At 42.0% G+C, this 21,270-nt stretch overlaps 1 protein-coding gene across 3 annotated transcripts in view; it reads right to left on the bottom strand.

Annotated features, from left to right (window-relative positions):
* Window positions 1-21,270, bottom strand: part of LOC148035492 (uncharacterized) — a 161,288-nt gene that overhangs the window by 59,610 nt on the left and 80,408 nt on the right. The window lies entirely within an intron of this gene.

The following is a 21,270-nucleotide window of genomic DNA, read 5'->3' as shown; positions in this document are numbered from 1 at the left end:
TTAGGGTTAGGGTAACTCAAAGACAATGAACATAGAGAATCTAAATGAATGACAGAATATTGAACATACAATGCTCGTGCAGCAAACAAATTGTGCACAAATGAAAACTGTACCCCAAACTCTCATGTCTTGAGGACCAAGGCACGGGTGCTAAGCGGGAGAGTGTGCCGTACTCCTGACGGATCCTGAAACACAACAAGGGCAGCCTCCGAGAGTCGAACACCAGCAAATGCAGCCAAGGAGGTTGGATATGATGCAAACGGGCAATAGAAGAGAGAGAAAAGAGCAAACGCAAATACCTATGGAGTGTAGGTAGCCTGGGTGGAAGCAGCACAGGTCAAATGCAGCAATCTGGAGTGAGGAAAGTGTTAGACGGCAGCTGGAAGATGCAAATGCAGACTTGGGAGCAGTCGCCATGCAGTTTGCTGCAGTAAATGCAGGGAAAACAGGCCGTCAAGCTGAATCGCAGCCACCATAAAGGTAGGGAACAACAAGCGATAGCTCCTAGAGGAGCAAGCTGCCAAGAGAAGGCTGGAAACAAGTGCCAATCTGATGTAGACAGCATAGGGTAGCTTCAGCTGATATGTATCCGTGAATGGGGTGTGAGTAGCAAAGCTAGAAGGTCTGACACCTACAAAAACTAGATTAAGGCTGAATGGAGGGCAACAAGCCGTGCAACATTTGAAAACTCTCTCAAACCACGCATCATTTTAGGGATTTAATTAATTAAGCGTGTTTGGGGCTGTTTGAGTGGCTAATTCAGCATGTAATGCTTATGTTAGCTCAACAACCCCTCTCAAGCCCAAAAATTGAGCAAAAACAAAAGCTCAACCCAATTTTGAGTATTTTTGTTGTGATGTCCTTTTACCCCAAGATAGCCCACCCCAAAGCAACCAAGGCATCAGACAAAGGGTGCATGATATTTGCCCACTGGTCCATTAAGACTATTGAGGCAATGGTTATCTTACCAAGGGAGTCCAAGTAGTCACCCCAGAGAGGCCAAGGCATCAAACAAAGGTTGCACGTTGGCTGCCCGGTGACCTACCAAGTCCTACAAAGGCACATTACCACAGTGAACTTTTTTTTTGTTGATTTGATAATCATTATTTCAAAAAGGGGAGGTGACTGACGATCAAGTAATGGACGGGAAATGAATGGCCAATCCCAAAGGCTTTCACAAAATAAATAGGCTAACCCTACCACTACTAGATATCAATGACGAAGGAATAGGCTAATGGAATGTATAACAAATATAGAGAGCGTGTGGAGAGGTAGAAAAAATGTGTGAAAAGCAAGCTAGCAAGGCTAAGCAAGCAAGGGAAACTACCTTGGAGACTGCCATGTGCAATGCTACGAATATGGTGGATCTAAAGTCGACCACTCAGAGATTGAAAAGGGATAAATGTGCACAAATGCATATCTATAGAACAAAATACCAATGCACCAAAGCTATGCAAGAGGTAATGCAGGTGTGATCATGCTCATGCAAAATGCTATGCAACGGTGCCACTTGGACAGTGCCCTCGAATAGAATTGTTCAATTGTCTAAGTATCATTTTACAATCATGTCATCCTGACAGTGGACATAAAGATACAATGTTCAAAATGTGCAATAAATACAAGGACTAAATCAAAATCTGTAAGCATTATCACTGTCACTATCAAGAGAAAAAAGCCACCCTCTCCCAAACTAGAAGAAAAAGCTAGAGGGAAGTATCCTCTCCCCGTCAATCTGAAGTAAAAGATACTGCAACACCAATTGATTGACCACCTTAGTTAATGTGTCTACAAAGTTATCGAAAGAAGGCACAAACTCTAGGTGTACTATATCTAGCTCAACCTGCTCTCTGGTGAAGTGAAAGTGGATCCCCACATGCCGTGTCTGTGGTGTAATGATCGCACAGCCTCTGCCGTGAAAGCCATCATCATCTCTTGCTTACGGTTGGCCCAAGAGATGGGTGCCCAAGGTAAAGAGATAGCTATCATGGAAACTCCAAGTGTTAGGATCTCTTACCCAATCAAAGTCAATATACCCCTACAAACATAAACTAGATCCATAAGTTAGGCCATAAGAATAGGTATACTACAAACATCTCAATAAGTTACGCCATAAGAATACATATACTACAAACATCTCAAAATATGCAAACAAGTAATCCAATGTAACATCCTAGATGCAATGAAATACTGACTAAGAAAACTAACTGAGTAAGCTAAATCTGACCTAGTGTGAATTAACCAAAGAAGTTTCCCTACAACAGACCTATAGGTGTACTCGTAAGACAAAAATACTACTCTCAGATCGAATGACCTCCCTCCCCAAAAAATAAGTCAACAAACCAAGGTCTGTCATATCAAAAGTAGAGTGAAGTTAGGCCTTTATCTCTACTATGGCAACAAAATCAAAACCGATGATAAGTAAATCATCTACATACAGTAGGGTATAGCTAACCCCCTCTGAAGTAGTACAAGCATATAAGTTTGGGCCGTAAGAGATAGAATGGTATCCTTGAGTTCTAAGGAACTCATCCATCCTTTGGAACCAAGACTGCAGTGCTTACTTCAACCCATAGAGAGCTTTCCGCAAGCGAAAGACCTTATCTTTCCGGCAAACAAAAGAAAATTTGGGAGGCTACTTCACATATACTTTCTCCTCCAAATAACTATTCAGAAAGGTGCTTTTGATGTCCATTTGATAGATCAACCAACCACAATGAGCGGCTAGCACAACCAACAAAGACAAAATAAAGTCAATTGCATTGTAGGAGAAAAAGTCTCTTTGTAGTCGATATCTTACTTTTGTCAAAACCCTTACATCACAATGTGTGCCTTGTACTTGTCTGAAGTCCCATCAACTTTTAGCTTAGTCCTAAAAATCCACTTTGACTCAATGACTTTATTGTGGCTTGGATGATCCACCGAGGTCCAAGTCTCATTTCGATCAATACTCTGAAGTTCCTTTTCCATGGCCTCTTGCCATTGGGTGTGCTAAAGAGCCTCCTGCCAACTATCAAGCTCAAAATATGCTATATAATCAGCTTTAAATACTGACATAAATGAAGCTTGAGGCACAAGCTGAGCAGGTCTTCTAGGATCCTCCAAAGTGGAATCCGTTGAAAGGATCCCCAAATCCCGCATGGTGTGATAGTACCAACGAGAGAACTAGTCTTGCAAAGAGAACCTGGGATGTGAAGAATCTGTGGGTGGGTCACGAGCTAGTGGTAGACCTGACTCAGGAGGCATTATCTCAGTAGGAACAATGTGAGGAAAAGGCAGAGAATCTCATATAAAAGATTACACAATGTCCCTCTCATTAACCACTACATCTCTTCTAACGATCACCTTGTTTGTCTGAGGATTGAACAGACGATAGGCTTTTACTTCAAAGGAGTATCCTACAAAAATCTAAAGATCAACTCAGGGAGTGAGGTTGTCTATTTTGTCATCAGGGATTTGCATGTAAGCACGACTCCCAAAGACTCTAAAGGGGAAAATTACAAGTTAAGAGCCAAACGATGCCTCATATGGAGTCCTCTAAGAAACAACCGCAATCCTGCACTAGTTGAGGATGTATACCAAAGTGTTAACAACCTCAACCCAAAGGTGCTCAGAAAGCTTTGAAATGAATAGCATAGAGCATACTGTGTTTATGATAGGCTAGTTCCTATGCTCTACAACTCCATTCTGAGAGGAAAAATTGGTCGAGGTGCACCAGTGGGAAATACCATGCTCTTGTAGAAACTCGAAAAATTTGTGGAAGGTAAACTCGCCCACACTATCACTCCTCATGCATCCTACATGACGACCAATCTGGTTGTGCACCAACAGCACCGAGTAGAAAAATATGTCAAGGTATCAGACTTATGCTTTAAGAAAGGACACCCATATATAACGAGAATGATTATCCACAATCAAAAAGAAGTACAATGTGTCATTAAAGGCGACGATGGAGGTTCAACCACAAAGATCAACATGAATCAATCTAAAACATGTCTCAACTCTATGTGTAGACTGCTAAGAAAATGGGATACGGTGCTCTTTCCCAAGTTTACAAGCTTTACAAACATCCCACAATAGCTTGACGTGGGGAAAGCCATCCATCATCTATCGATGCAACAATTCATAAAGAGAGTCCTATCCGAGATGTCCTAAGTGAAAATGCCAAAGATACTCTCTGCTCATAGCCTCCCATGTAGTCGCTAAAGCCTAGAAGCGGTGGAGCTGAAAGCCCTTGGCAATCGACAGATGTATACTAGGTCCTAAGAGGCGTACCTATGGGTGAAGAACCCCCAGTGTGATATGAGAAGTCATATGTGGTGCGCTTAATGGAGGCAGAAAGCAAGGTGCAATGGAACTAATCGGTGGGATGGGTGGGAGATGAAATGGATTTCTCATGTGAGTTGTGGGAAAAGTGTTAAATTCCTTTTGTCCATTAAATGCAAATGAAGAAATAGATAAATCACCAAAATCTTATTGACCATGAGATGTAAAAGCTCAAGGAAAAGATGAAGCAGGAGCACTTACCATAGACTCTTGCAATTTTTGTTTACCCTTTTTTGAGTGCAATTTGAAATACCTATTGTCTTCAGGGCTAATGTACCAGTTTTTCGTATAAATAGTTCCTTCATCATTCTTGGATATCTTATGGAAAAGAGGGAGTAAAATCAAAGAATTGAGAAATAACATGCATACCTAATATGGGAGTGAATGAAGGTGAAGCAGAAATTAGCTTTGAGGAACTTCCGTTGTTCCTGCAAAATCGTTAGTTTGATACACCGAATCTAAAGGGGAAAACTCAAACTTTCCTTCAATTTGCTGTTGAGCTAGATACATAAGAATAAGGCCATACTCGGCTCGTGGAATCTCATATGGTTTGTGGACTTCACGGTAGTCCAAAGTCTCTCTGGCCATGTCAAATGGAGGAGCAAGATGTGTATCCCACTCCATCGCATGTCTCGATGTGCCAAGCTTGGGAGCATCATGATGATGTGGTGAATTTGTGTTCAAAGTCATCTTGCCCTCCTGTTCTTGCTTGTTGCGAAGGGCTTCTAGATCAAACGTTGAGGTTTCATGGAAGAAAACCTTGCCCTAATACCATGTAAAGAAATACCCTAATGCACAAACATCCAATAAAGCGTATGACAAAGCACAAACTCAGAAGAACATAGTTAGGATAACTCACAGACAATGAACACGGAGAATCTGAATAAATGACTAAATACTAAATATATAATGCTCATGCAACAAACAAACCATGCAAGAATGAAAACTGTACCCTGAATTCTCGTGTCTCGAGGACCAAGGCAGAGGTGCTAAGCAAGAGTGTGTATCGTACTCCAAACCGATCTTGAAACGCAGCAAAGGCAGACCCCAAGAGTTTAACACCAACAAACGCAGTCACGAAGGCCAGATCAAACAAGCAGTAGAAGGGAGAGAAAACAGCAAATGCAAATACCTCTGGAGTGTAGGCAGGCTGGGCAGCAGCATCAGGGGTCAAAAACGTAGCAATCTGGAGTGAGAAAACTACTCGGTGACAGCTGGAAGATGCAAATGCAAACTTGAGAGCAGTCACCATGCAGTTTGCTGCAGTAGACGCAGGGAAAACAGACCACTAAACTGAATTGCAGCCACCAAGAAGGTAGGGAACAGCAAGTGACAGCTGAAATTGAGAAGAGAAGGCTAAAAGCAGGCGCCAATCTGATGTAGACAGCAAAGGGCAGCTTCGGCTAAGATGTTCTCCGTGAATGGGGTATGGGCAGCAAAGCTAGAGGGCTTGGAACCTGTAAAAACGAGATTAAGGATGACTGGAGGGCAGCCGGTCTATTTATAGAAAGTTTTGGAACTCGTACCACACACTGTTTAAAAACTCTCTCAAACCACACACCATTTTAGGGATTTAATTAATTAAGAATTTTTGTGGCTGTTTAGATGGCTCATTCAGCATGTAATGCTTATGTTAGCTCAACAGTACTGTCCAAAAAAACAACTAGACAAAGGACACAGACATGCGTAGGCATGTGTTAGAGATTTGGCACCTCCAAGAAAAGCAAGGCACACTCGACAGCATCATGTGCATTCAGGGCATGTCAAATGGAAGCCATCTTGGAGTCGTAGCTTGTGACTAAAGACATCGACCATCCAATGGTCACCAATCCTTCTACTCCTTCTCAGACAGAGAAGTTACAATTGGCGAAGTCCCAAGGGACAAGCCCCACGAGACAAACTAAATGTCCATATTTGCTCATTCCTATTCCTCTCTTCGCGAAGGCTAAAGTAGACAAGTTACAATTGGTGAAAGCCCAAGGCCAATGAGATGAACTAAATGTCCACATTTGCTCATTCCTATTTCTCTCTTGCACACCAATTGTGATTGCTCACATTAAGCATTAGGTAGATGCTCATAAGATATGAGCTCGAGTTATACCAGCTTTAGAACCAGATGATCGTGATGAAGCGGATTTCTTCAAATCTAGATTTTGAATCCAAACATGTCCACCTCCGTGTGAGAGCATGTTAACAAACTCTAGCAATTACAGATGCAGGTTCAAAGTGTCGGAAAGTTCATTACTTCCAAAGGCATGGCGATGACTTTGCTATCACAATTGCCACCCAGTTTAGTTCCTTCTATTCCACCTTGATTACTTCCAAGCATACGGAGACCCTTAAGTGGGAAAAGTTGGTTCCTACGAAGAACCTTAATCCTCCAAAATCCGAGGCCCTTACACGTCAGAATTTCCAAAAGAAAGAGAAGGATAAGAAGAAGAATGATGATAAAAACAAGAATGATGAGGAGTCTACTTGCCTCATGTGGTGAGAACTACGAGGGACTCTACTTCGTCAGGAGCGGTGGTTACTTCTATACTAGTACCACTCCTTCAACTAGAAGTTATCGAGACTTCTACATTGGATGCACCAAATGCAACGATGATGGTGCCTCAAACTCGAGAGTGAATCATGGACAGTGGTGCTTTCCACCGTATGACTCCTGCCCCAAATGCTATTGTCCATATCTGTCTAATGTATGGGCATATTCTCATTGGTAATAGCTCCTCAATTCCTATCCAAGAAAAAGGTGATATGCAACTTATTTCCAATGGGTAAGGTGGTGCTCATACTTCAAAGGTTCTTTACGTACTAGGCTTGGGCTATCATCTTCTGTAAGTAAGCAAAATCTGTGGGCTTGGCCTCGGTTGAATTTTATGAAGACTCCTTTATGGTTCGTGATGGTACAAACAAACAGGTGATGTGCCAAGGGCACAAGGACAATGGTGTCTATAAGATATGGAGTTCGACATACCTTACTTCTTCATAGTCTCAAACCGAGTTGTACCATGCTCAGTTCAATCACCTCAAGTACAAGTACCTCCCGAAGGTAGCTCATGACCAACTAGTGTCTAGTTTGCCAGAAGTTGAGGTGCGCTATCCCCCTTCTGTAACCTACATTCAGGGCAAATAGCTACGTGATTCGATTCCCAACAAGGCTTCTAGACAAGCTATTGAGCCCATGCAACTTGTTTCCACACATTTGTGTGGCCCTGTGAGGAATGCTTCTCGTAAGGGGAGTCTTCATTTCTTGCTCATTAAAGATGATTTTAGCAAGTTGACTTGGGCGTATTTTCTACAATTAAAGTCGAGCTGGGCTCATCTTTGAGGAGAATTGTTCCAGGCAAAAGCTAAAGACAGTGAGATCCAACAAAAATGGAGAATATATGAGGTGGCTCATTTTTGTGCAAAGCAAGGGATTCATCAAGAGTTTGCCACTACCAACACTCCTCAAGAGAATGGTATTTGGAGCAAAAGAACAAGAGTGTGATCAAGATGAGCTTGAAGACAATGATGGAGCATCGGCAATGGACTGAAGCAATTGCCACAGCTGTAAAGATATGCTAGGGTTTACATAGAGAAAACACATAAAACATAGAAGAGAACTTTGAAGTGAATGAGTCAATGCTATGAATGGGAGAATATACAGAATGCTTGAGGGCAAAGATGTCAAATAGCTGGTGGCTTTTGTGGGAGCAGGTTGAGGGAGGTATCGACTGTAGGTGGATACCCAATGCACTAATGAAAACCAGTCTTCTTTCTCGAATAGGGTGATAAATAACTTGATTTAACACTAATTACAACAAGCATAAAATTCACATAAACCGAAAATGCAAATGTTACCACTTAATCTTGGAAAATGGACAACATATTGGCCCCAAAATTGGTGCCCCTTGTGGTATTTCTTTATCTTAAATTGCAAATGGAAGTACAATTGAGATTCACTTATCTCCTCCACTAATCCAAGCACCTCTTGTTGTCATCAATCTATAGCAAACCTTCAAACTGATTTGCCCCTTGGTTTGCTTTGGGATTGACCGTCACCCTTCTTCTTGAAAAAGATAAATTAAGCCACAATTTTGATATTCATTGGCTAACCTCATGAATCTCCCTAAATATTTTTACTTTCGGCTACTTGAATTCAAGTTAGGCCCTCAATTTTGAGCACACATCCCGAGATGGCTATCAAAACCCTAATTTTTATTGTAATTTAGGATTTACATCAGATATTTTTCAATATCTTCACCTCTAATAACTCAAATGGATGGATTTTGCTCAAATAACTTGAGAGATGGTTGTAGGATGAGAGAGAATGATGTAGAGAGAGAAATTTCAGAGTCTCATCATGAGAAAGGCTGAAAATTTGTTGTTGCCTTGCTCAAACAGCCATGGAAGCTGTCGCCTACAGCTTAGGACCACCAAAAAGGTTGCTACCCCCTCCTATATGCTATCATCTAGATTAGCAAGACCTTGGGCTGTTGTCTCCTACACCCTTAGATCTCAAAATTGTTGTCATTTGCTACAGGACTCATCTCTCATACCCACAAATCACATTACCAGCATCTCCTTACTCTCTCTCACAATGGCTAGAATAGACTTCCACTAGGCCCCAAAAATGTTTGTCCCACTTGCATCGGTAAGTTTTGCGATGTGGCAGCCTTCTAATCCCATTTTTCTGCACTATCCAACTTATTAATTTGACTTTCAGAATATTTATTCTAAAAATTAATTTAATGATTATTCTAGTGCCTATAAAAATAATTTCACCAGCCAATAATTAAATTGGCTAGGCCAATTTGTCTTCCAAGTATTCCAAAGTAGTCGGTCGCCTTAGACCAGCATTGATTAATTAATTAATGTTGCCTAGTTTCTAATGTCACCACTGACATTAGTGGCCAATAAATTGATCTAGGCCAAAATCCGACATTAGTATTGCCTAGTTTCTAATGTCACCACTGACATTAGTGGCCAATAAATTGGTCTAGGCTAAAATCCGACATCAAGTACTACCTAGTAACTATCAAGCATAACTTATTACAGCTTTTGCCTCTCGTACCAACTAATTTTTCAAGGTCCTAGGTCCCACACTATGAAATAATTAACTTGCACACCTCACATGTGCAAGTCACATTAGCACATTTGGTTAACTTTTAATCAAATGATAAGCAAAGCAATAAAATTTCACATCCTCGTGAGAGACCATCCCCTTGAATTCCTTGCAATCCACGATTGCATTGCAATGTGCCAAAGCATACATTGCCGCTATTAGAAATACATATTGGTATCGTAGTCAAACAATATGTGCACCTATTGCTTAACCATGCTCGTGCCCTCTACATGTGAAATTCCAATCACTTAAATTAGTTGTGATCCACATATGAATCATAACCACTCTCACAACCATAAGGGATGCATAAACTGAGCATAACCAATTTCTCATAGCAATGATGTACCACATGATAGCATACATCAACTGCAAACCACATTTAACTTATGCGATTGCACTTCTCTAGTATCACCTACAAATGTGCACTAAAGACCATCCATGTATCCCATGCATACCTTGGAAATATATATCACATTCAAATGTATATTTCATGTATTTCATACATTCTAGCAACCTTGCAAATGTATGGTTTCAAAGTCTAGGTGCAAACCATACCATATGCATACCAACTCAAAATGACTAGTATACTGAATAGTGAAACCAATGGCAGAAATACTGTCAACATATAATACCCTCGATGCAAACCAAGTGCATTCAAGATAACGAAGTTGTCCATCACTAGAGTGGGGATGCAACCTCTCCATTGAGCATCGGGCAATACTTTGAACCTTCTATGCCCTGTTCAGCCCGATCCAAAATCAGGTCTAACTAAAACACATAAAGGTGAAGTGCAACATTAAGGATAATTTGCCAAGTCACCCTCCTCCATCCAATTGCATTATTTCATAGGTGAAACAATGTTGAAGCTTCACCAAGAAGCACATGGAAACTTTACCTCTAACTTTACTTACCTCAAAACCTCCACTTGGTTCTAGGCCTCTATACTTTCACATTGCTACAGTTCCAACTTAACTAATATGCAATTGTCACTTGTGCCTGGAAGGCTCCAAATAGCTGTCATCTACTATAGGTTCGTCCCTGGTGGCTGCAATCACATTAGCAGCATCTCCTTGCTCTCTAACAACCTTCTTCTCTCTCTAACAATAGCTGAAATAGACTTCCACCAACCCCTTAAAAGGCTTTTCCCACTTGCATGGGCAAGTTTTGCCAAGCAGCAGCCTTTTTATCCCATTTTCCAACATTATCCAACTTATTGAATTAATATTCAGAATATTTATTCTGAAAATTAATTTAATAATAATTCTAGTGCCATGCAAATTCAATCAGGCCAATGCTGGAAATGGAAGGTCAGTAGGCTGAAAACCAAAACGCAATAGTCTCCAAGGCTGAAACTCAAAAGTACAGCAATATAACCGCATGATCCTAGACAATGTATTCAACTTCTTTGAGGCGACAGAGTGGGCTCAGCACAGTGGGCAAAGACTGGCCGTACTACTCTTGGATTTCGAGAAAGCTTATGACAAGGTAGACTGGGATTTCCTAGAGGGCACCATGGTGAGGTTGGGTTTCCCCCAAGTTTGGATTCGCCGGGTCTCCGCACTTTACAGATCGGCCACCACGAAGGTTCTCATAGGTGAAAGGCGAGGGGAGGAGTTTCAACTAGAGAGATTGGTTCGACAGGGCTGCCCCTGGCCCCATATCCGTTTCTACTCTTTGCAGAGGTGATATCCCACTTTCTCAGGTCACGTGTAAGCGAATTACACGGCCTCCGACTTCCAGTGAGAGAGGAGACTAAGTTGTTGGACTCGGAGTATGCAGATGATACATCTCTCTAGATAGAGAACAATGAGTTGATGCTGGAGACAGTGAGGCTGGCTCTTGACGTGTTCTGTTCTGCAGCGTGATCGAAAATCAAGGTTGGTTTTCTCACAGAGCCGAACTCTCGCACGAAGTACAGCGTCCACCTGGGATTTAGATGGGTAAGCAGAGGGCAAATTGTCTAGTACCTAGCGTTCCAGGTGGGACTTAACATCACTCCTACCCAGCAGTTTCTTGTTGTCCTTGATTCTATTCAAAGGAAACTAACCTACTGGAGCACGACTCACCTCTCACTAGCCAGCCGAGCCCTGGTGGCTAATCGGGTCCTCCTAGCGACGGCCTGGTACATCGCCTCGTGTTGGTGCTTCTCCTCATCTTGCGTACTACAGCTTCGCTGCCTAGTGCAGAACTTCCTTTGGTCAGGGTCAGATAGCTCCAGGGATTCCAAGGCCAAGGTGGCGTAAGTGACCACCAACTTGGCGACCATCATACGGCATCAGTCAGAGGGAGGGATTGGGATCATAGACCCAGAGTATCAGAGTAAGGCCCTCTTGGGTAAGCTAGTTGTCCACGGCCTCACACCGAGCCAAAAGACCTAGAAGGTCTTATTGCAGGAGGGTCTTCAAGATTGTAGACCGAGGCTTGGCGGTAAGTGGAGACCGTCCCTAAGATGGATCTTCACGTCAGCCCAGATCACCCCCCCCCCCCAAATCACCTTTCCTATGCAGCTTACTCTGTGTGTGGCAGGGCCTCTGTAAGGCCCTAATCCAGAGCCCCCCAAGCTGCCACGAGGAGATAGACTGTCAACTGGTGATCTGGAACTCCCAGGTCAAAGATCCTGAAGAGGCACAAATTGGCGAGTGCTTCCACATCCAGTAGGCTGATTGGGAGCCCAGCCCAGTTCGAACCATCAAGACATGGCGGGAAGTGTATAGGATGGCGGGCGAGGTGTTGCAACGAGTATCAGACTGCCAAAGAGGAGTGGAGTTGAGAAGAAGGGAGATAGACGCAGCAATACCTCTAGAGTGGCTTGCTCCCCCGATACGAGAGCCGATAGAACCCAGGGAGGTATGGGCCACTAGGTTTTCACCAGCAGGTATCTCCTTACAGATGGCAAGTAGAGTGGGCCGTGCCCCACACGGGACTTTCTTCACCATTCAAGAGGGGGGGCATTTGGCCCTTGACAGAGGGCAGTAGGATGAGGGAATAGCCGCCCTTTCGTGGAGGAGGATTCAGGTGGTGGGCCTTCAGGGGAAGACATTGCGACTGGACCCCTATATTTTCTGGATGAAGCTCAGGGAGTGGCGCCTTTGGATCTGGGAGGGCAAACCACTTGATGAGCTAGAGTGGGATCCAAAAGAGTGCTATGGCCGGCCACTGCGGTCGCCAAGAGGCCACCCAAATTCTTGGAGTACACTGCCAGGATTGGCAGACACGTACTGATGCAGGAGGATATGGATTTGGCGCCGCCATGCAGCAGACACTGGGCAGAGCACAGCATCACGAAGCCTTTCCGACGAACCTTCTGGCACCGCCTATGGGATAGCTGGAGGCCGAGGAGAGTGTCGTACTTATGGCTAGTGACACATGGAGGCTTGGCGGAGGGAAGTTGGCTTGCCCAAATGCAGGAGGAGGAAGGTTGCAAGCGTTACACACAGCAGCCTTTGGAAACCCCAAAGCATTGCCTTTGGTCGTGTGAGGAGGCGCAATTCGTGTGGAGAGGAGCATGTCGCATCCTTCACCATATACCACCCAGCCTTGGATGTATCTCATAGGGAGCTTTCTACTGGCAAGCAGTCAGCCAGAGCCGTCACCTTCTGTATGAGGCCGAGATGCAGGACACGATATTCATTATCGAGGCAAGGTCATGCGTAGTGGTCGGTTTGGAGGCTCTACCCATCCGCCAAATACTGGAGCCCACAACAAACCGCTCAGAGGTATGGGAGATCATAGGGAGTCTTACTCGTTGGCATATCTGGAAGGTGTGGTGTCAAGAGGCTTTCCGTGTGGAGAGAGACTTTCACCATAGGTAACCTTAGCAGAGCTTTGGACCTCCATCATCCACTCCCTCCACGGCCGATGGGATCAAGTGCAAGGCGAGTCCAGGGCTCGTTAGGAGCTTCGTTGTCATTTCATGCGCACTTGGGGTGGTCAGGACCTATTTTTCGTGATGCAGGCAAGCAGCCCCAGATTGCGTTACACCCCCTCTCCATGGCTTCTTGCCCCCATCCCCCCCCAGACTGCCTTCAGAGACTTGTATACATGATGTATTTGTGACTTTGCGTCAGCTCCAACTAGTCTATTGAGCATGAGCACTCCATTGTAATCAATCTTTTGAGTAATATAATCAGCCATATTTTATTTGCAAAAAAAAAACGAGTATTACTCAAATGTGCAGTTGATATCTACTACCTTGAATTCATTGCCACCCTCATACTTGGCCTTTCATACAACCCTAAACCTCACCGTGAGGATTTCCCCACAACCACTTACTTTTCTTCAATTGGTAAGTTTTCCCTTAGAGGAAGAGCAGACAAGAGAGAGCAGTGGTGTGGATGTTATAGCCTCTAAGTAGGCCTTTATGGCAAGGCAGAAGAGCAAGGGCAGCCAATCAAAAAAGGCTCTGTAGAGCTTTAAGACTTCAAGCACTTCACAGGGCAACAAAAAAGGCTCTGTAGAGCTTTAAACCTCTATTGAACTCTCTCTTAAACAAAGAATGGCCAATTAAGCTTGAGTGATAATAGAGTCAATTGAGAATAATACGTTACATATCCATGATCCATTATTAACTTGTCACTTATGTCAAAGTTAGTCTTTGGACAAGCTATACTATGGCTTAGAACTCAAACATTATGATTCATACATATTATATAAAGAAAATTGAAATTCACATGTAAATAGCCTATCTACAATGTGGTCTGAGTCAAGTTGCAACATCATGATTCTCATTTCAAAACAAACTGACCAAATATCAAAATCGAGAATGAATCATAATATATCATAAATAACTCATAAATGGGACTAAAGTCATATAATATTCAACCCTCAAGACAAGAATAGATACTAGATTCACAAAGTCCAATAAAATCACCAAAAAAATCCGTCTCTTGTCCAAAATCTTGAGCCCTCACAAGTCATTACATATCATCATTATCATGTTTAACATTAGCCAATAGATTTTGTCAAAAAACCATGTTTTTGAGTTCCAACTCACAAAAAAAAAAACCCATGTTTTTTACGCTCACAAAAGTTTCGTACTTTAAGAAACGTTTTATAAATTTCAAATTCAAAGAAACGTGTTTCTTAGTTGCTATGGTTTTGACTAGCACTCTATGTCATGGGTTATATGAGTTGGATGTTTTTTCAGTTGATCAATCGGTCTATCTAGCATCCACTCTAACTCTTGCTATGTCACAGGCGGAGTTATGGCATGCTTGCATGGAGCATGTAAACTATGGTAGATTGATGCTTATGCAATGTACACAAATGCTTGATGGTTTACCTCACTTGAAAAGACCTCCTAAGCATATATGCCAGAGATGTATTTTGGGAAAAATGCATCGTTCCCCGTGATGTTGCTTTTAGAGCAATTGCCAAATTATAGATTGTCCACTCAGATGTATGTGGCCCTATGTGTTGTTGGTCTTGTCAATCAGTTTATGTAGATGCCTAAAAAGCCTCATCTAGATGCAACTAGATACATATTGAGGTATGTGAAGTCCACTTTGCATTCAAGACATTTTTATGAGGTAGGTAAGAATATACAAGTGTTTGAATATACAGATGTAGATTGGGATAGTAGCATGTTTGATAGAAGATCTACCAAAACGGATTCATGTTTTCCCTTGGTAGTGCAACAATTACGTGGAGTAGTAGAAAGGAACCTATACTTGCTTTACCGAGTACAAAGGCTGAGTATAGAGATGTTGCTATGGCAACATGTGAGGTGGTATGGCTACACAAGTTATTGGGTGGTTTAGTTATGTAGGGAGATGGTATAGTTGTCATTCACTATGACAACATGAGCAACAAAGTCATTGGGTAGTTATTACTATTTTGTCACTTTCATTGATGACTTTACTCATTTCTGCTAGGTCTACTCTTTGGTGAAAAAGTCAAAAGTGTATGATGCATTTTTTGCTTTTGTAGCACTTCCTGAAAATAAATCTCGTTGCAAGGTAAAGACTCTCTATTCAGACCAGGGGGGAATATATGTCCTCTATGCTGAATCCTTTTTTGAAGTAGAAGGGTATTATTCATCATTACACTATTGCTTATACTCCACAACGGAATGGGCTTGCAGAGAGGAAGAATCGGTTAATCATGGAGATGACCAGATGTATGCTGAAAGCAAAGAGCTTGCCAAACAGTTTTTGGATGGAAGCACTTATGCGTGCTTGCCATGTCTTGAATGGGTGCCCCACCAAGGCATTAAAGAATGTCATACGCTTGGAACAGCCGGAAACCTTTTGTTGGGCATTTTCGTACTTTTGGGTGTCTTGCATATGCACACATTCCTAAGGTACTCATGAAGTAGGATAACAAGGCAGTTAAATGCATTTATGTGGGGTACAGCAATGAGAGCAAAGGATATAGGTTATATGATCCTGTCTCTAAAAAGGCATTTGTTAGTAGGGATCCGGTTTTCGATGAAAAATCAGAATTATCCCTTGCTTGTTTTGAGACATATCAAGCTGCCAATGATGTATTTGAAGAGCTGCTGCCCGTTTCTATCACTGATAGAGCTGGAGCTTCACCAAGTAAACTTCATGTTTAGCCAGGTGCTCCATTGGGTAATGCAAAAAATCAGCCCGTGGTTGATCTAAATATTCAGCGAGAGCTTATACACAATTAAGTGGCTAGGCAAATGCCTAGATGGTATTCGCAGACTATGAAAGATAGTCATTTGGATGCTCCTTTTGCTGGTCATCCTAGAAGGCAAGCTTGTATGCATGATGGTGGACATAAAATGGAGTTTATTATGACATCAGATACATTTGATGATCAGGAGCCTGAATGTTTTGAGGATTCACAACATATTGTGCATTGAATGGCAGGAATGCAAGCTTTGATTCCATCATAAAGAATCAAACATGGGATTTAGTGTCTTTGCCTGTTGGGAGGAAAGCCATTGATACAAAGTGGATCTATAAGCTCAAAAGGAATGTAGATGGATCCATTGACAAATATAAAGCCAGGCTTGTGGCCAAGAGCTATGCACAGAAGAAAGGCATTAACTATGAGGAAACATTTGCTCCTACCTCCCACATGACTACCATTAGGTCTATGGTTGCTTTGGCTGCCCATTATGGATGGACTCTACATCAGCTTGATATAAAGACTGCATTTTAACATGGGGAACTTCAAGAAGAAGTGTATGTACAACAGCCCATTGGTTTTCAAGTTGAGGGATCTGAACACTTGGTCTGTAAACTGAAAAAGGCATTATATAGTTTGAAACAAGCTCCTTGAGCTTGGTATGCAAAGATTGATGCCTTTTTATTCAGCCAAGGGTTCATAAACAACTCACCAGAATCTACCATTTACATATGTAAAGAGGGGGAATTCGAGCAGTCATCTTCAAATTCTCTTGATGAGCACTCAGATGGTTCTCATGATGATGATGATGATGATGCCTCAACATAGATTCATAGGTCTCTCTTTCTTGTATCTGCTATCACTGTATCCGCATGCCACTATGATGCATCACCCATAGACCATGTATGTACTAGACTCCAATTGTATCCCATGTTGTGTGTAGCCCATGCGACCGTGATGGCCACCCTCATATATTCATCTTAGTTTGTAATGAAATGGCTATTTCCACTTTAAACATGTAGATTGTATTCTATCATTTAATGATTTATGATTTTCTAAAAAATCATGTTTTTTTTGCACTAATATTGTATTGTACCTTAAAAAATCATAAGGTACCATTAAGTATCATATTTAATCATATCGTACCTTTCGTACCTGACAACTATGGATGCAAGGATCGAGGGACTTTTGAAGAAGTGGTAGTCACAAGATGGCCCATGGTGATCTCAAAGAAACCAAGTATACTCACAAGAGCTTGTGTATACTAACTATGGGTTAATAACCAGTGTCATGCAAGATACAGAGCCGACATTCGTGCTGGAGACTATTAACCATAATGACACTCCGCAACTTGTGCCACATTTTGTTCATAAGAAGGCCATTGGAGTGAAATGGGTCTCTAAAACCAAGTACCTCAGCAATGGCACACAATCTAAAGACAAGGCATGTTTGGTTGCCAAAGGTTTCGCACAACGACCAATATGGACTTCAACCATACTTTTACGCGTAGAGCTCGCATTGCCACCATTAGGATAGTTCTTGCCTTGGCCAGTCATAAGAGATGGCCGGTACATTAGTTGAATGTCAAGTCAACTTTTTATAGACGTGATTTGCAAGAGGAGATCTATGTGGAGCAGCCTTTGGGGTTCTCGTCTTCTGATGGTAAGGTATACAAGTTGAAAAAGCCTTTTTTATGGCCGTAAACAGGCTCCTAGTGCATTGAATGAGAAGATTGACTCTTTTCTTTAAGGACGAATTTGTATGTCTACATTTCGACCAGAGGGTGCACAGGGTTCATACCCTATGAGGACAATCTCATCTTGAGTAGAGACCGTGCCCAAATGATCAAGCAAACTAAGGAGACACTTAATAAAGTATTTGAGATGACAGATATGGGACTTCTTCATTTCTTTCTAGGTCATGAGATATGCCAAATTGAGAGGGGAATCTTTCTCTCCTAGTATGCAAGAGCTCTTGGCCTCTTTTGAGATGATAGAGTGTCATACTATCTCAACACCTATGCATTTGAACTGGAAGACTACAACTCCTATTGATTCCCTGGCAATGGATGCTTCCAATACCGACAATTGATTGGATCACTGATTTGGCTTCTTAATACTCAAGTTGATTTTTGATTTCCAATTGGTTTGATTGCAAGGTTCATGAGTGAGTCCAAAAAAGGTCATTAGCAGGCTACCATGTGGATCCTTCTTTATTTGAAGGGCTCTCCCAAGCTTGGCCTATTTTATTCGGCAAGTTTAGTTTATTCAATTTTTGTGCTTCTAGACTAACAAACTCAAAACAAGGACGATGACGTTGATCACATGCAATCAACTACAAGCTCTTGCTTTTCCCTATGTGTATGTGCTATTCTTGCAGGTAGCAAGAAGCAACCTACAATTGCTCTATCTTTGACAAAGATTGAGTACTGTGCATGGTTTTCTAGCACTTATGAAACTATTTGGCTTTAAGGATTGTTATATGAGCCTAGATGTGTGCCGTCACAATCCAGCAAACTTCTATGTGACAATGAGAGTTGCATAGCCTTAGCACACAAGCTCCTAATTTGTATGAGGATGAAGCACATAGAGATCCAATATCACTTCATCTATGAGAAGATCTCAGATGGCACCATTGTTTACCAAGGAATTTCCTCAAGTCATTCCTCGTCAACATTTCAACCCTTATGCTACATCTAGGATCTAAGAGGTGGTATTAGAAATTAGGCCACCTCTAAGTTTCAGCCTTATGTTTTTTGGGACAAAGCAGCCTGCACTCCTATTTTCATCCATTTTTAACAGCTAGTCACTTTGCCAGAGGCTACTGAGATTCAGGATCTGTTCAGAGTGTGATATGCTCTGCAATTTATCTTTGCCCTAGTCCATCCTCAGAATGGAGAGTTCAAGGTTTTGAATTCACTCTTGCATGGTGTGTTTACTCCATTCATTCTCCTCTTACTCTGACTTTCTCTTCACTTTTGAGTTCTGTTCTATCATTGTGTTTTGTCATACACTTTGTGTTACCTTCTACGCTCAAGTATTCCTTTACATGGTATCAAAGCTAGGTACTCTCTAAAGAAATCTAAGCCTTGATCTAAAAGGTTAACATCATAGACAAGAAAGAACTCTGAAGGGAAGATGGCTTCAAACACTTCCACACCACTTCTATCTCTAGAACCACCTTTCCCACGAATTGAGCATGAGTGGTACTCACAACTAGCTCCTAAGCACTCCGACACATGTGGAGATTCCACTGACTAATTTGGACATTACTGTTCATATGAGATCTCATGGACTGTTGATCTTCATGCATCAAGCCCAACACCTCTTTAGGTAATACTAATTATCTTCCTTTAGATTCTATACACAAGTCTAAAGATCTTGCAAGATCATTGGAGCCTCCAACTAGGATGGGCCCCCCAATGAGAGACAAAGACACCAAGTACATACTAACCTTCACTTCTACTCCATCTACTCATATGCAAGGTACACAAGTTTATACTTCTTTTTCCTCTTCAGTTCCTTCTTTTATGCATGATTCCGGAATTAATCAAGAAGGTAATATTCAATTTGTCCACTCCAATCTAAGTCCTAAAGAGAATAAATAATTGTAAGTAAGAACAAGAAGAGCTAATAAGAAAAAATCGGATAACTCTTCTTCTAGTTTTCCTTCATCAAGTTCAAGTCAATTTTACATAACATCAACTTCATTCGCTCCATCTTCTACTTTTCAATTTCAATCTTAAAGTCAATCAACCTCATTCACCTCAATCCCTTCTATATCACAATTTTCAATTCCACCCATTCACCTTTTCCTTTCACTGCTTCTACATCATCATTCAAATCTCCATTCACACTTCCACCGGTTCAACCACACACCACACAAAGGGGATTAACAAACATTGATACATCCTTTCTCTATAGGTCCTCTACTTTTGCACCATCCGGTGGTGGAGATGCACCAGTGCTAGGGATTTGTCCCCCAAACCATGCACTTTTGGGGTACTATTCACATGGGTTACCTACCCAAGAATTTTTCCCTACTCCCGAGTGTTGATCAATTGGTACCATAGTTTGCCTAGATGGCATCACCTAGTGGACCTTCTAGTTATGTCCCAATGCTACAACCTACGATGGGGCAAGGTTTTCAAGTTCCAATGCCTCCTCCACCGGCATCTTATGGTATACAACATCATATTCATGTCTTTCCATCTTACCCCTCTTACATGACACCTCAAAGTTCTCACATCTCATCTACATCTACCAAGAATATCTTTTCTGATAAGGCTCATTCAAAAGGTCTAATTACACTGCTTGGTCTAATTTGATGAGGCATGTGCTTGACTCTCAAAACTTGTGGGACTTGACGCAAGGATTGGAATCCCAACTAGACCGTCACGTTACTCCTCTAAAGGTTGTCTACTCTTAGGAAGCTAGAAATGCTTTCGCCACAGTTGAGTTAATCCAATATCTTCTCCCAGAATTCCACTCACAATTACAACATTTTGACCTTACATCTAAGCAGTGCAAACACTTCATTGACCACTATGCAGATCAAGATTCACTTGATTAGGATGACCATAAGGTCAAGTTAACAAAATACCAGTGTTTACTCAATGAGTTTGCCGCTACGGGCTTCTAAGTCCCCTAACGACCAAGTCACATTGTTCCAAACAAGCTACCCCAAAAATATTTCACTTTTGTTCAACAAGTGATTTCACAGCCGACTATGCCCACATCTTATGAATTTGAGTGCCAGCTACTACATTACACTCTGTTGTTTGAACAATTTCATAAAACTCTTTGTGTCACCTATAGAGGGGACCCTTCTTTCAACTTCTAAAATGGAAAAGAAAGCGAAGGGCAAGAATGGTCAAAATCAATCTTAGACACCCAATGTCACAAGGAAACACACTGTCACAACTTCAACCAGGATGGCAAAATATACCCAAGAAAAACAAGTATTGCCGACATTGTCAAAAGGCTCGCCACTTTGACAAAGAGTGGAGCAATTCCCCCCCCCCCCCCCAAAAAAAGAAAACTCAAACCCTCCCATACTTTCTTCTTTCTTTTGCCTCCACCCCAAACCCACAATCACAAGTTAACCCCCACAAAATCAGTGGAGATCTTAGAGTCACACGGCCACTACTCAAAAGCCATCACAATCTGCACCATTCTCAACTCCTAAGAGCTTGTCAAACTAGTTTGCAGGATGGACTTCAGTCCTCAAGCCCACCTTGTCTC

Source organism: Lygodium microphyllum, chromosome 5, assembly GCF_053477565.2.
Source record: "Lygodium microphyllum isolate KBCC chromosome 5, Lygodium_microphyllum_v1.1.10, whole genome shotgun sequence".
Lineage (NCBI taxonomy): Eukaryota > Viridiplantae > Streptophyta > Polypodiopsida > Schizaeales > Lygodiaceae > Lygodium > Lygodium microphyllum.
The sequence above is the reverse complement of the archived record's forward strand: the minus strand, read 5'-3'. Positions and strand labels throughout refer to the sequence as shown.